The sequence below is a fragment of the Mustela nigripes genome, chromosome 7, assembly GCF_022355385.1.
Source record: "Mustela nigripes isolate SB6536 chromosome 7, MUSNIG.SB6536, whole genome shotgun sequence".
Taxonomy (NCBI): Eukaryota; Metazoa; Chordata; class Mammalia; order Carnivora; family Mustelidae; genus Mustela; species Mustela nigripes.
Window position 1 is genome coordinate 57,283,284 of NC_081563.1, and position 14,727 is coordinate 57,298,010.

Consider the following 14,727-nt stretch of genomic DNA (forward strand, 5'->3'; position numbering starts at 1 on the left):
TCTTTTTTTTTTTTTTTTTTTTTTTTTAAGATTTTATTTATTCATTTGACAGAGAGAGATCACAATTAGGCAGAAAGGCAGGGAGAGAGAGAGGGGAAGCAGGCTCCCTGCTAAGCAGAGAGTCCAACATGGGGCTCGATCCCAGGACCCTGAGATCATGACCTGAACCTAAAGCAGGGTCTCAACCCACTGAGCCACCCTGGTGTCCCCAGTTTGGTCATTTTAAGCCAGGAAGTCATTTTTCTGGTCTGTAGAATAATGTTGATGAGTTAACCAATTTCCATGAACCCTTCCAAGTGAAACGTCAACGATTCTGTGACATGACTTGAAAAAGTGAGCTGAACAACTGCCCTGAGGACTCAGGAGTTTTCAAAAGTCTGAATTTGTGGTGGAGACAGTAGTGGTTAAGTTGTGACCCAGGATTCCCAGATTCCCTCCCAGGCCCCTTGACTAGCCAGGAAGTATCAAGATGAGCTGTATTGGAACGTTCTGGATTAGAAAGACCCTGTTGAATGAGGCTTGCGTCAAACCCCTCTTTAAGCAGCTGTGGCTGCAGTTTGAGTAACTTGTCAGGGAAGTGTGAATTACAAGTCTGTATTACAAAAGGGTTTATTTTCAGCCTTTCCAAAAAACAGTGAGAAAGAGGGAAGCATGCATAATAAAGCAGCTGGCATCTGAGGCAAAATTTGGCTTTTACTTGTCCTCTCCTTCCCTTTCAAAGTCTTGAACTATAGGTGTATGTCCTGCAAACCTGCGAGAAACTCTCTGTAACTTTGGAAAGAAAGAGCAAACAGGAAGAGGGCAGGTGGAGAGGGCGGAGGAAACTACCACTGCTCCTGGGGTTGCCGAGTTCAAGTGGCAAAGGAAGAACTGAAGTCCTCTTCTCCCCCGCCCCGACCCCCACTAGGCCCCGCTTCAGCAAAATGATTAGATTCAGTGGGACTGACTGCCCACTGCCACAAAGGAAACCCTTATTAGAGAGAGCTCCCTGAAATGCCCCTGGAAATAGCATCCCAAAGATCTTTCTGCCCTTGCTTTGCAGAAAGCAGAAAGTTTGCCCTGCTGCCATTTGTAGAGCACCATCCATTGTGAAGGGAAGAGGGAACTCACACCAGTTCCCTCCCCTGCACCCCATCCTGGGTCCCAAATGAAACCTTAGCTTCTCTCCCTCAGCCTATCACAAGGGCCTTTCAACAGTCTTTGGGCTCCAGGGTGACCTTCCACAAATGCAAACCTGAGCCTCCTCTTTAAGATATTTTCACAAGCCCCCATCGCTGTGGGGGTAAAATCCAGGTTATAGGACCTCTATTAGAAGCAAAGAGTACTGGGACGCCTGGGTGGCTCAGTTGGTTAAGCAGCTGCCTTCAGCTCAGGTCATGATCCCAGCGTCCTAGGATCGAGTCCCACATCGGGCTCCTTGCTCCGCAGGGAGCCTGCTTCTCCCTCTGACTCTGCCTGCCTCTCTGTCTGCCTGTGCTCGCTCTCGCTCGCTCTCGCTCGCTCTCGCTTGCTCTCTGACAAATAAATAAATAAAATCCTTAAAAAAAAAAAAAAAAGAAGCAAAGAGTACTGGTGGTTTAAAAGCATCCTCAGGAATCTCAGGAGCAGCATGACTTCCCTGGATAAACCTAGAAGGAGCTTCTTTATAATACTCAGAGGCCATTCCTGGGGCAGAACACGGGAATCCATCCAGTTAGGCCTAAACCTCCCCGCCTCTCCAACTCTGCATCTCTCCAGTCTTCCCAGACCTCTTCTGTTACCCAGGGGCAGCACATCCCTCCCCTGCAGAGAATACTACGGAAAGGGCAGCCCCAGAGAGTAGATTCCCCAGCCTGAGGCAGGGAGGAGCTAGAGCAGCCCCAGGAGGGATGGAGGGATATATTCCCAAGGTCTTGTCCACCTGAGTTGTCAGTCAGAACTGCTCAGCACACAGTGCAGAGTCAGAGGCAAACAAGGATCCTGAAGGGTAAAGAGAGCCTCCCGTAGCCCGCAGAAGGGGAAACCAGGTCAATTCTGGAGATGAATGATAAGTGCTTGAGGTAGCTTTACCAAAAAAGGTTTAATTAACACAAGCAACACAGGAATAAATTCTCCTGAGAAAATCCTTAAACTATTTCATATTAAGCTACTATATTATCTTGGATGTATTTAGTTGTAACAGAATGCTTGGCTAACAATGGTTTAAGTAGTAAAGACATTTTAATGTCTCAGGTAACAAGATGCTTGAAGTAGAATACCGTCTCCTTGGAACAGCAAGACGACGTCAGGATGCTGGACTGATGTCGCTATAGTTCTCCTGGCCTTTCTCTCGTGGTCGTAAGATGATTGTCATACTTCCAAGCATCATGTTTTCAAACAATATCACCCAAGGCAAACAGGAAGGGGAGAGGCAGAACTCTTCGTCCACTGCACTCTGTTATTAGGGCCAAGAAATACTTCCTGTAAGTCACCAGCAGACTAAGTCCCATACCTACCTGTAGGCAAATCACAGGCAAACAGGAGTGGTGTAACTACACTTGGCTTAGATCATGATTCAATGCCGGGACCTTCCTTCCCTGAGCAAATGCTGCCCTTTGATACCGAAACAAAATGTGAATTATTAGCATGGAAGAACTGTGAGGTAGGGTGGTGGGAAATGGCAGCTGTGAGGCAACGAACAGTGTCTACCACTACTGACGTCCTCTCTGCCCACCCCCCAGTTTGAATAGTTTGATGTCCTCCCACCTCCCCAATGCTAACCACTATTATCATTCCAGACTTTAGGTGCATATACATATGCATACACACAGCACACCATATTAGACAATAGAGCTGGGGTATTTAATAGACTTATGGTATTGTGTGTGTGTGTGTGTGTGTGTGACACAAACATGCCATCCTCCTTAGGCATCTTTCTTTTTTTTTTTTTTAATTTATTTTACTGTTATTTTTTTAGGCATCTTTCTGCAATTTGCCTCACCATTCAACAATATATCTCAGTGATCCATCCATATCAATACTTATTGATCTATGCTATTTTTGCAACTGCTATATAGTGTTCCCTAGTGTGGATGTGTGGCGGTTAATTCGGTACTTCCCTATTGACAGCCTCTCGGTTGTTTTTAGAGTAACTTCTAAGTGCGTCTGTGGATAAATGCACTGGATATTCTCCATTTGCTCCTCCAGGTCCATCTTTCTCTGCTCTGTGTTTAGATTGCTGATCACTATGAAGAGCATGAGAGCCAGCTCTGAAGAGCATGAGAGCCAGCTCTCTGGCATCTGGTTGGGTGAAGCCTCTGTGAGTGGCAGGAAATCAGAGACTCTAAGAGAGAAGCTGGAGAGTTATTCCCCTCATTCCCTTCCTGCCAAGCTGCAGGTTGGCAGAGACTGTTCCTCTACGGAAGCCTCCACTCCTGTCCTGGGGATGTCCTGCAGCGAAAGGTCTGAAGGGGTTCCCGTATCTGCTGTTGTCCCTCTGTTGCTTCAGGCCCAAGGCGGGTAGCATTTCTCCTTGCTGCTGACAATCCCTCACCAGGTGCTGTTTCCCAGATTCTAACTGGTTTAGCTAATTACATTCATTTAAAAGAGCAAGAACCGTGAAGACCCAAACTTTTCCATGCATGGCTCCATGTGTCCGTAATTGGCCTCACTTTTCCTCCCAGCATCGCCCCTTTCCGGCTTCTACTTTCCTCTCCTCTTTATCATTTTGTCTCTATATAAGCAGCATCCAGATGACCCCCACTCTGATCCACTGGCTCCTGGCTTCTACTCTACATGTTACCTTATTAGCACACTGGGTCTTCAGACTTACTGAGCTGTTCTTGTGTGGGGAACCCACAAGATCTCTAATAGGTTGCTACTTAATGGGAGCCAGAAAACATTCTCCATTCTCATAAAGCAGGATTGATATATATGCATGTGGTCCCCAACTATAGGAATGTTCCCCCAGGGTCATGACAAGAGCCCACAGTCCATCTCTCACCTCTCTGAGCTCCTTATACTTCACCTCATGCTTCCTCCTTTTTTTTCTAAGATTTTTTAATTTATATGAGGGGAGGGGAGGGACAGAAGGTGAGAATCTTCCAGCAGACTCCCCACTGAGTGCCGAGCCCAACACAGGGCTCCATCTCATGACCCATGAGATCATTACCTGAGCCAAAACCAAGAGCTAGATGCTTAACCAACTGACGCGCCTCGGCAGCCCTTGCTCCATCCTTCCTACTAAACTCAACATGAAGTTCTTTGTTTCAGGCCCTGAGGTGACTTTAGAAACCAGTCAACAAATTTCCAGAGCTCCTACCAAAGCAGTTAAGAATATGGGCAGTGAAGTCCAATAAATCAAGGTTCAAATTCTGACTTTACAACCCAACAGCTGAGACAACTCATGCAAGTTATTTAACTGCTCTTGCCTCCATTTCCTCATTGTAAAGTTGAAATTGTAGTATTACTTACCTCTTAAAATTGTTTTAAAGATACATTAGATACATCTAAATATATATCTCAAAGGTATTAGCATAAAGCCTAGTCCAGGGAAATCCCTTCATACATGGTCTAAATGTTATTCACTCAGTACTATATAAGTTGCTGTGGAGGTAAAAGCCATGGTCCTACCCTCAAGGAGTCCACAGTCTACAAAGAAATTTGAGAAAGAACATTCTTGCAACAATTAACAACACAGGTGACCCCTATATTTTTGAGGAGCAAGTTATATGGTGTAAGTTTCAGTACAAAAGTTTTGGGATGGTTCTTCACATATCTAACCTTTCATGTTGCCTGACAGGTTCTTGAGGGTAAGCACCAGGCATTAATGCCCCTTGCATGCCCAGGGCTTGGCACATAGTAGACATTCAAACAGTCTGTCTAAATAATCAAGGAATGCTTGGATCACATGTTAGAACAAGCACCTCATTCTTTACAAAGCACTTTGAAAGTGAAGCATCGTTTCATTCCTGTAACAACCCTGTGAGATAATTAATGTTGTTACCATCTGAATTTTTCAAAATAAGGAAACTATGGCTCAAAAACTTAGCACTTTGTTTAAGTCCCACAGTCAGTTTATAGGAGGGATGGTCTGAGACCCAATGCCTTTGACCATAAATATGGAGCCTCCTCCTACAAGGACCACAGAAATTCATAAGCCAAAAAAAAGTCTAACCTCTGCTGAAAGTCTTTTTCTGCCTCCAATATGCTCTCTTTCTAAACCTTTCTCTGCTCTCTTTGGCTGATGCTGCTGGTTCCAGGTTCTTCCTTTAGCCAAAGGGAATCCAATTTATTTGGATTTCTTTTCAGGGAGGCAGAGACTCTCCTGTTTATCCAATCCCCTATCAGACATATAAATGCATAATATAGTCATTAAACTCTGAAATACATGACACAGTAATAACCACACACAAGCTGTTAAAAAACTCATTACCTCCAGTGGGAGATAGTCACCATGCTTGCTTCTTTCTCCTCACAGGGCCAAGGCAGAATGCTGGCTCTCTGGTTAGGGAAAATGTTTTACTTTTCCCAGGAATCCCTCTTTTTTTTTTTTTTTTTTAAGATTTTATTTATTTATTTGACAGAGAGAGATTACAAGTAGGCAGAGAGGCAGGCAGAGAGAGAGAGAGGAGGAAGCAGGCTCCTCGCCAAGCAGAGAGCCCGATGCAGCACTCGATCCCAGGACCCCGAGATCACGACCTGAGCCTAAGGCAGCGGCTTAACCCACCGAGCCACCCAGGCGTCCCCCAGGAATCCTTCTAAAAGCAGTTGTATTGTTGATAAATCCTAGCTTATTTGTTTGCTTCTGAATGCATTGGAAGGCAATGTTTAAAAATTTTTTTCATCACAGAAAACACTGCACACCCTTTGGGGGGAAAAGTTAAGCAAAATGAAATATGCAGAAGTGCCTGGGTGGCTCAGTTGGTAAAGTGTCTTACTCTGGATTCCAGCTTAGGTTGTGATCACAGGGTCATGAGATAGAGAGCCCCATGTTGGGCTCTAAACTGGCCATGAAGCCTGCTTGAGATTCTCCCTCTCCCTTTCCCTTTGCCTCTCCAGCTGCCCCCTGCCCTTTACCCCAACCCAGGCATATGAGTGTGCATACTCTCTCCAAAAAAAAAAAAAAAAATTAAATGTGTAAAGTGAAAATGCTCAAGAAAATGAGAAGATAAGCCACAGAGTGGGAGAAAAATTTTGTGAAAGTCATACCTAATAAAAGACTATTCAAAATATGCAAAGAACTTTTACAATTCAACAATAAGAAAATGAACAACCTGACTTAAAAATGGGAAAAAAGACCTGAATAGACACCTCAGTGGAAAATAAGCATATATCATTAGGGAAATGCAAACCAAAACAGTAATGAGATACCACTACACACCTATTAGAATGGTCAGATCCAAAATGCTAACAGCACCAAATGCTGGCAGTGATCTGGAGCAATGGAAACTCTCATTTGTTGCTGGTAGGAATGCAAAATGCAAAAACTTTGGAAGACAGTTTGGCAGCTCCCTACAAAACTATACTCTTACCATACAACCCAGCAATTGTGCTCCTTGGTATTTACCCAAATGAGTTGAAAACATGTCCACACAAAACCTGCAGATGGATGTTTATAGCAGCTTTATTCAAAACTTGGAAGCAAACCAAGATGTCCTTGCCAAAACTTGGAAGCAACCAAGATATCCTTCCAATGTGAGTTCATTGACTGTAACAAATGTAGCTCTCTGGTGGGAGATGTTGATAGTAGAGGAGCCTAGAGGGGAGAGGGATTGGGGATATATGGGAAATCTCTGCACCTTCCCTGCAGTTTTCTTGTTAATCTAAAACTGCTCTAAAATTAAAGTCTACTTTTTTCAAAGTAAAAGTTATTTTCCCTCAGCTTCCCATGCTCAAACCCACTCCCTATATGTATTTGTTGTCAAATGTTTATTGTATTTTCTTCTGGTCTTTTTTCTCACACACATAATGTATATGAATTTGTAAAACCTTTTTTTTTAAAGATTTTATTTATTTATTTATTTGACAGAGAGAGATCACAAGTAGTCAGAGAGAGAGAGAGATAGAGAGAGGAGGAAGCAGGGTCCCTGCTGAGCAGAGAGCCCGATGCAGGACTCAATCCCAGGACCCTGAGATCATGAACCGAGCCAAAGGCAGAGGCCCAACCCACTGAGCCACCCAGGTGCCCCTGTAAAACCTGTTTTAAAGGTCAGCACAAGCTCTGTATATTTGATAACAGTGTCTTATTATAATAGTGGAAATACTTCAAAGTACCTAGTCCAAAATAAAGAATAGTTAAGTAAACTATAACATATTGTTAACTGAGCACTGCGTAATGGAAACTACTTTGCACTGTAAGGGATCTAGAGGAGGAGGAGTGGTAGTGGTAACAGTAGTAGTCGTGGTGGTGGTGGCAGTGGTGGTAACAGAAGTAGTAACAGTAGTTATAGCTGTAGTAGCAGCAGTAGTAAGAATAAAGTAGTAGTAATGGTGGTAGTAGTAGTAGTAGTAGTAGTAGTAAGAGTAAGTAGTGGTGGAGTAAAGTAGCAGTAGCAGCAGCAGCAGTAGTAACAGTGGTCATAAGGTCATTGTAAAGTAGTAGTAGTAGTAGTATTTAAAGTAGTAGTAATAGAAGAATCAGACAGAACTGGATTTAAATTTCTTTCTTGCTATTTAAATAATTACTGAGCACTTGCCAAACCTTGATTTCATCTGCACCACTTAATAACCCCAAAGGGTTATTAAATCAGTCACATTGAAAGGATATATGTAAAGTCTTCGGCAAAGTGTCAAACACCTAATGGGTCCTAGGTGTCCCTTCTATCAGCCACAGTCCCTTCTCAAGCATACACCCTTTTCTCGGTGACCAGGCCTGGCACCAAGTCAGCAGTAAAATAAATGCTGGCTGAGTTACACTGGAATAAGACATTATAACTCTTTTAAATCAATATTTAGAGACATGATATGAGGTTTGGGATTTCAAGCAGGACAAGATTTAGCAGAGGGAATGTGAGGTTGACACAATGTTGAGTGGTCTTAGGGAGTTGAAGTCAGGGAAGCCTATACTCTCTGGCACATGGTGGAAGGACCATCACAGGTGATCTCAGCTGATCTCAGTACCAAAGAGGTGATTCCCAAGGGGATGCCAGAAGCTGCAGCAACACTGCCTGTCTGCTCTAGTAATGAGTTTTTCTCTGTGCTGCTGTCATGACTCTGTTGACTCATTGAGAGAGAGAAACCAAAGTGTGCAAAAAAAAAAAAAAAAAAAATGCAGAAAAGTAAGTTCTGATGAAGGAGAAAGAAGGAGGAAGCTCATGGCTCAAGCTCTAGAACATTGTAGGAACATTTTTTAGGGGCACCTGGGTGGCTCAGTTGGTTAAGCATCTGCCTTGGGCCCAGGTCATGATCTCAGGTTCTGGGATTGAGCCCCACATCCGGCTTCCTGCTCATTGGGGAGCCTGCTTTTCCCCTCTGTCTCCCTCTTCCTCTCCCCCTGCTTGAGATTGCGTGTGCGCTCTCTCTCTCTCACTCTCTCTCAAATAAATAAAATCTTTAAAAAAAAAAAAAAAAGGAACATTTTTTAAAACCAAAAACAGGTGTGCCTGGAGGGCTCAGTCAGTTAAAAGTCTGCCTTCAGCTCAGATCATGATCTCAGGGTCCTGGGTTCAAGTCTTGTGTCAGGCTCCCTGATCAGTGGGGAGGTTTCTTCTCCCTCTGCTTCTCCCCCACTGATGCTTGTGCTTGCTCTCTCTGAAATAAATAAACTATTTAAATAAATATACAATAACATGGAAAACAACTTTAGTTTTATATTATAAATACGTGCCCATTGCTGAGAAGAAAATCATCTACAATCTTACCAGCAAGAGAAAGCTCCTGTTAAACCCTTATGAATCTTTCCTTATGAATCTTTTCCTATGCTGCATACCTATGTCATACATTTGTCACATGCGTAAAGTATTATCTATGTATATGTGTGTTTTCTAGATATGATATCGTCTTATCATGTCAATAAACCGTCATCCATTACATCAGTTTTAATGGCTGAATAGAATTCCAGTGTCTGGCTAAACCATACTTTATGTAACCAATCATCCATTGTCAGACACTTGGGTCATTTCCAAAATCTTGCTATTAAAAAGAGCTGCCAGAAACTTCCTTAGAGCCATGCAGTGAACTTCTGATCCTCTTTCACAGAAGGATGAAAGAGAACAATGGGCTATTTGCGAAAGTTGACTTCCACTCCAAACCACCATCCCCTTTTCCCCACCCCTGGTGATACCCAGTCCTCTGGAGTCCAGCTGGAGGAATCCACGGTCAGGACCTCAGATTCCTGAGGATTTGCCCCACTCTCAGAAAGAGTGTCTGAGCGTTTCTGAATGCATACAATTAGATGTGAGGGCTCTGAAACCAGGCCAGCTCTAGCCCAAACTGAGGAGCACATGAAAGAAGTCTTGGCTCACTTTCAACTCCCTCTTCACTGTTTCCTTTCCTAGTACTGTCCAGTCCTCCCAAGAGGCAACTGACCAGCACCCCCAAACCCCTGGGTCCTCTCTCCCCATCTGATCGGCTGTGACATTTCTACAGCCGTGACAGCAGCCAGGATGGAAAGGAACCATATCTTCTAGTAATGTATACTCTTCAAGAAACTCCCTTTAACATCTTGAGCCAGCCAACATGATTTGAATTAAATCTGCAGGGAGGCTCAAATAGGTAAGACATTATCCCTGCCCTCAGGTGGCTTACAGTCTATAGTCTACTTCAGTTTCCTAGGGCTGCCTTATCAAGTGACACAAACCAGGTGGCTTAAAACAACAGAAATATATCGTGTCATAGTTCCAGAGGCTACCAGTCAGCAATCAAGGTGTCAGCAGGGCTTGCAGCCCACCTCTAGGATTCCTGCCTCTGTCTACCCGTGGTCGTCTTCCCTGCATATCTGTGTCTCTGTCCAAATTCCCTTCTTATTTTAGGACACCAGTCATACTGGATTTAGGGCCTACCCTAATTCCATATGACCTCATCTTAACTAATTACATCTGCAAAGACCCTAATTCCAAATATGGTCACATTCTGAGGTCCTGGCTGGACATGAATTTGGGGGGGGGGGCACCCTACTCACCCCACTTATGCTCTGAAAGAGAAAACGGTGAATATAAAAAATTAAAACTGCTGGCATCAAATTACTACTACAGCTTTTTTGGGGGGCAGGGGAAGAATTTTACTTATTTATTTATTTATTTATTTGAGAGAGAGTGAGCAAGAGAGAGAGAGCAGAGCAGGGGTCAGGACCGGGCCAGAGGGAGAGGAAGCAGACTCTCTGCTGCGTGGGGAACCCAAAGTGGGGCTTGATCCCAAGATTCTCGGATCATGACCTGAGCTGAAGGCAGATGCTTAACTGAATGAGCCACCTAGATGCCCCCACTATTACAGCTTTAAAAGGACCACGAGGGCTAAAATATGGGAACATGGGATGGCGAGGAGTACCTCACCCTGTCTTGTACCTCCTAGTCTGGGCTATGCATTTGAGCCAACCTTGCTGTGAGCTCCCAAGGGACCCTCTACAATTGCCTGTGGAATAAGGAATATTTCTTGAATTCTCTCCAGCTCTGCTTTGCAAGCGTGTTTGTTTGGGGTTTTTTTTCCTTGCTGGGTTTTTTTTTTTTTTTTTTTCTGATCATAGTTCTGGAGACAATTGTGGCAGAGAGGAGATAGAATGTAATGCAGAACATATAAAGCAAAACTGCAACATCTTTTTCCCCGAATTTGCTGTGCTTTTTGTACATCTGTCCCCTTTTCCTCTGTCAGGTTTAAAAAGTAGGAGGTGTGTGAAGCAGCACTAGCCTCTTTGAATCCAGGAGCTTGCTCTGTCCTGCCCCTTCTGTATACTGCTAACACCGCAGGGCTGCAGACTCCTAGTGAGACAGTTATCCAGGAGTCTTTCTCGCCAAGACCTTGGGCAGCAGTCTCTGCATTTCCAGAGCCTTCCTTCAGGTGTGCAAGGGCAGGGCACAGGCTAGGATTTGAGAGCCATCCATCACAGCACATCTCTTGTATAGGCAGGAGTTCTCTTCAGAGGCATTTGCCCCACAGCTAAATTCTCGCCTTAGACCAATTTAAGGGTGACTGTGTTTCTCCACCAGCTCATATCACTCATAGCAAGTGTTTTCATGATCCGTACCCCACCGACAGTCCCCACACGTTGTCCAATGGAAACTCTGACCCCGTCCCCAGGCTGTCTTCTGTAGGCACCTTTCATTCTTGGCCTGAGAGTTTTGTGTGGAAGTGCAGGAGAAATCAACCTTTGGAAGCAACCCTCAAGCAAGGAGTACCAGGTGATGGTGAAAAGTGCTCCAAATTTCTTGCCTGTGGGAGGAAGGGGGATAACTGAGTTTTGTTTCCTGCTATCTCCCAGAGGTTCCAGCAGGACTGAGCCCCAGTTGCCCATAGTGGTAACCTGCTCACTAAAGTATTGTGGACTATGTCTTCCTTCCCCACTCCCATCCCTGGGCTTCCTGACATCTCTTCCCAAACAAACTACTTGGACTCAAATCTGTGTCTCCAGGTTGGTTCCTGGGCACTCAAGATACACAGTTGCATTAGCCTGCATTTCTCTGTTGGGTAATGAGCTTCCCCACAGACAGGTACCAAATCTTATTCCCCTCAGCACTCACCATTTGGTCCCTGCCAAATGTTTTAACCCACTGAGCCACCCAGGCGCCCCCTTGCCAAATGTTTTATATACATTACTTCAACTCAATAGAGATCATTATTATTAATGATCGCCATTATTATTATTATTATTATTAATGATCATTATTATTAATGACCTCTATTATTAATAATAGAGATTATTATTCCCATTTTAAAAACTAGGAAAATGAAACTCAGAGAGCTTAAGTCACTTGTCCAGGGCCATGTAGCCTAGAAGGAAGACCTGGGATTTGAACTAAGGTGGCCTCTCTCCTTAGCCTATACCATTAATGACTGCCATTAGCAGTGGTATTCAACAAATGTTTGCAGAAGAAACAAAGATGCTAGCAAGCAAGCTGATAAGAATTGGTACAAAGTGCTAACGAATTGGATGCTAGAGATAGGGCTCAAGATCACCTAATTTCTTGAATGTATTTAAGACCCAGTGGAGATAGATCTTCATGAGTCTTTTTTCTATTGATTTGAGAAGGATTTATTGATTCTTACTGTGCCCTAGATACTGGATAAGATCCTGTACAGGCTACAGAGAAATGTAAAGTAAATTCAAGGAGCTTTTTTGTCCGACATCTTAGTGAGCTGGCAATGAGAGCAGCTGCTCTCTGAGCTTCACTATGCTGCAGGGACAACAAGAAAAAAGATCCTGGAAAGTCGCCCAAGAAAGACAAAGACCCAGTGAACAAATCTGGGGCCAAGGCCAAAAAGAAGAAGTGGTCCAAAGGCAAAGTTCAGGACAAGCTCAATGACCTGGTCTTGTTTGACAAAGTGACATATGCCAAACTCTGTAAGGAAGTTCCCAACTATAAGCTTATAATCCCAGCTGTTGTCTCTTAGACACAAAGATTCGGAGTTCCCTGGCCAGGGGAGCCCTTCAGGAACTCCTTAGTAAAGGATTCACTGAACCAGTCTCAAGGCACAGAGCTCAAGTCATTTACACCAGAAACACCAAGGATGGAGAGGCCCCAGCTGCTGGTGCAGATGCATACACAGGCCCCACCAATGGTACGTTTTGAAAAAAAAACTTCATTAAATCAAAAATAAATAAAGCAAATTCAAGGAGCTGGGGGTGAGGTAAGACAGAAGTAGCTGAAAAGATAAATTACAAGACTAGAACTGCCATCAGGCAGAAGTGATGCATAGCCAAGGATGCTGAACAAAAATGGGCTAGGTTTTCAAAGATGAGCTCTCGGGGCTGGAGCAGACAGACAGTTGGGAGGAGGCGGGGCTTCAAGGACAGGTACTAGATGGCTGGAAGCCAGGACAAGGAGGGAGAATAACAGGGCAAAGACATGTGAGCAAAGCCACAAAGCAAGGGGATTCCAGACAATTTGCTTCATCATTCTGCCTTACCCCCTCCTCCCAGTCAAAGGGAAAAGGTAATGTTTACCAGGAGAAAAACCAAGGTCTAAGAGACAACTGCTGAGGATTACAGATACATGGTCATTTCCAGCTGCTTTTCAAGCTAAGATAGCATAAAAGAATACAAATCACATACTAAAAGGGTCACCCTTCCTTCAGGTCTGAGGGCTGATTGAGCAACTGTGACCGCCATGGCTCCTGCTCTGAAAACTTGGCACCAGAGGACACTGCATAACTGCCAGCTCTCTGTTGTGCTTGGATCACACCGCCTAGAGGCCAGGAGTCACAGATTTGGGGGATTGAAGATCTTTCCCTGAAGGCTTGGCAACTGAGATCTCATTTACAGCTCCTGTTGTGGGAGAGGACTGCTGCTTTGATCACCTTCAACTTCTCCCCAGTGAGGGAGTGGGCAGGCCAGATTGGGACACAGGAGAAACTGAAAGAGCCCAGCCGAACACTCTGCACAATTTGGTAGAGGTCAGGTATGGAGAGCCTTGAAGACTATAGGCTACCACGGGCAGAACTGGCTCAAAAGGACCTCACTCTTGGTGAGGGTCCAGAGTCTATGTCCAGAGCTAAGAGCCCCCACTATTTTTCAATCAACCCCAAACTAACTCTGCAAACACAGCTTCAAGACCTACCATCTAGGTAGGGGACCTACAACCATCACCCGTCCGCCTGCCCCAGGCCTCTTCCAAATAGAAATTCTAGAGCCAGAGTTCTTGCCAGCTCACATGGGGCAACTAGAGTTTCACAGCCATGGCTATAGGAACACAAAGGCTGGATCCAGGTCCTAGGAGTTTCCAGAGAGCTTTGCCGTTTACTCAGCAACAGTCTGACACCCAGCGAACACCAGCAGTTGCTGAAATGACACTGAGTAGCCAATGGACCCATGTGGGGATCATATCCATGGCTTTGTCCGCACTCTGCCGCAGACCAGGCCAATGCAAGGGTATGGGTGCCCATGGGGCTGCCCTCACTCACTAGGGGCCAAGAGCAGAATTATAGATGCTTCCCCATTTCCTCTTCCTCCCCTCCCAATGTCCCTGAGATGCATTTCATAAAGCTTCTCGGAAGGTGGCCAGTTCAGTAACACAGCCTTTTATTGGCTCTTCCCCCTTGCCTCTTTCACTCTCAAATAAGATGACTCTCACAGAAGCATTCCTGTCAGGCCCTGCTTTCAGGAGAACACAGGCTCAAGCACTCAGAAACTTTAAAAGATACCATACTCGGCTTCTGAAAATGAGCCCAACAGAAGACAGCAGTGAGGGTTTTCTTGATCTTTGAGTATGCTTATGTTGACTTTGGGACCCAGTCAAGCCTTAACTCTGAGAGAGGTTTTCAGGTACATCCAGCCCAGAGAAGGAAAAAAGGATCTTTACTTCCTACATGAGAGAGGCATGGCAGGTGAATTTTTTTCACTAAGTCCTATTTCATTTTGTCAATTCACTAAAACCCATCTTGTGGGAGAGCCAGTGACTCACCATGTAAAAACGGGAAGAACAGTTTCATTGGAAGTGGGAGAATTCACACACTGCTCACATGCACGCCTTAGGACACAAGGTGAGGTAACGTGGCTTAGCTGCCATCTAAGTACCCTCGACTTGATAGAGAGGTTTTAACCAAATATAGCAAGGAGGCATCCATTTGAGAACCTATCTCCTTCTCCCAAAGCAGATGATGTTAGTGGAGGAGAATGGG

General features: G+C 44.6%; 1 pseudogene; it reads left to right on the plus strand.

Annotated features, from left to right (window-relative positions):
• Positions 1-3,205: 3,205 nt before the first annotated feature.
• On the plus strand, positions 3,206-12,680 carry LOC132022351 (small ribosomal subunit protein eS25-like; annotated as a pseudogene).
• The last annotated feature ends 2,047 nt before the right edge of the window (positions 12,681-14,727 follow it).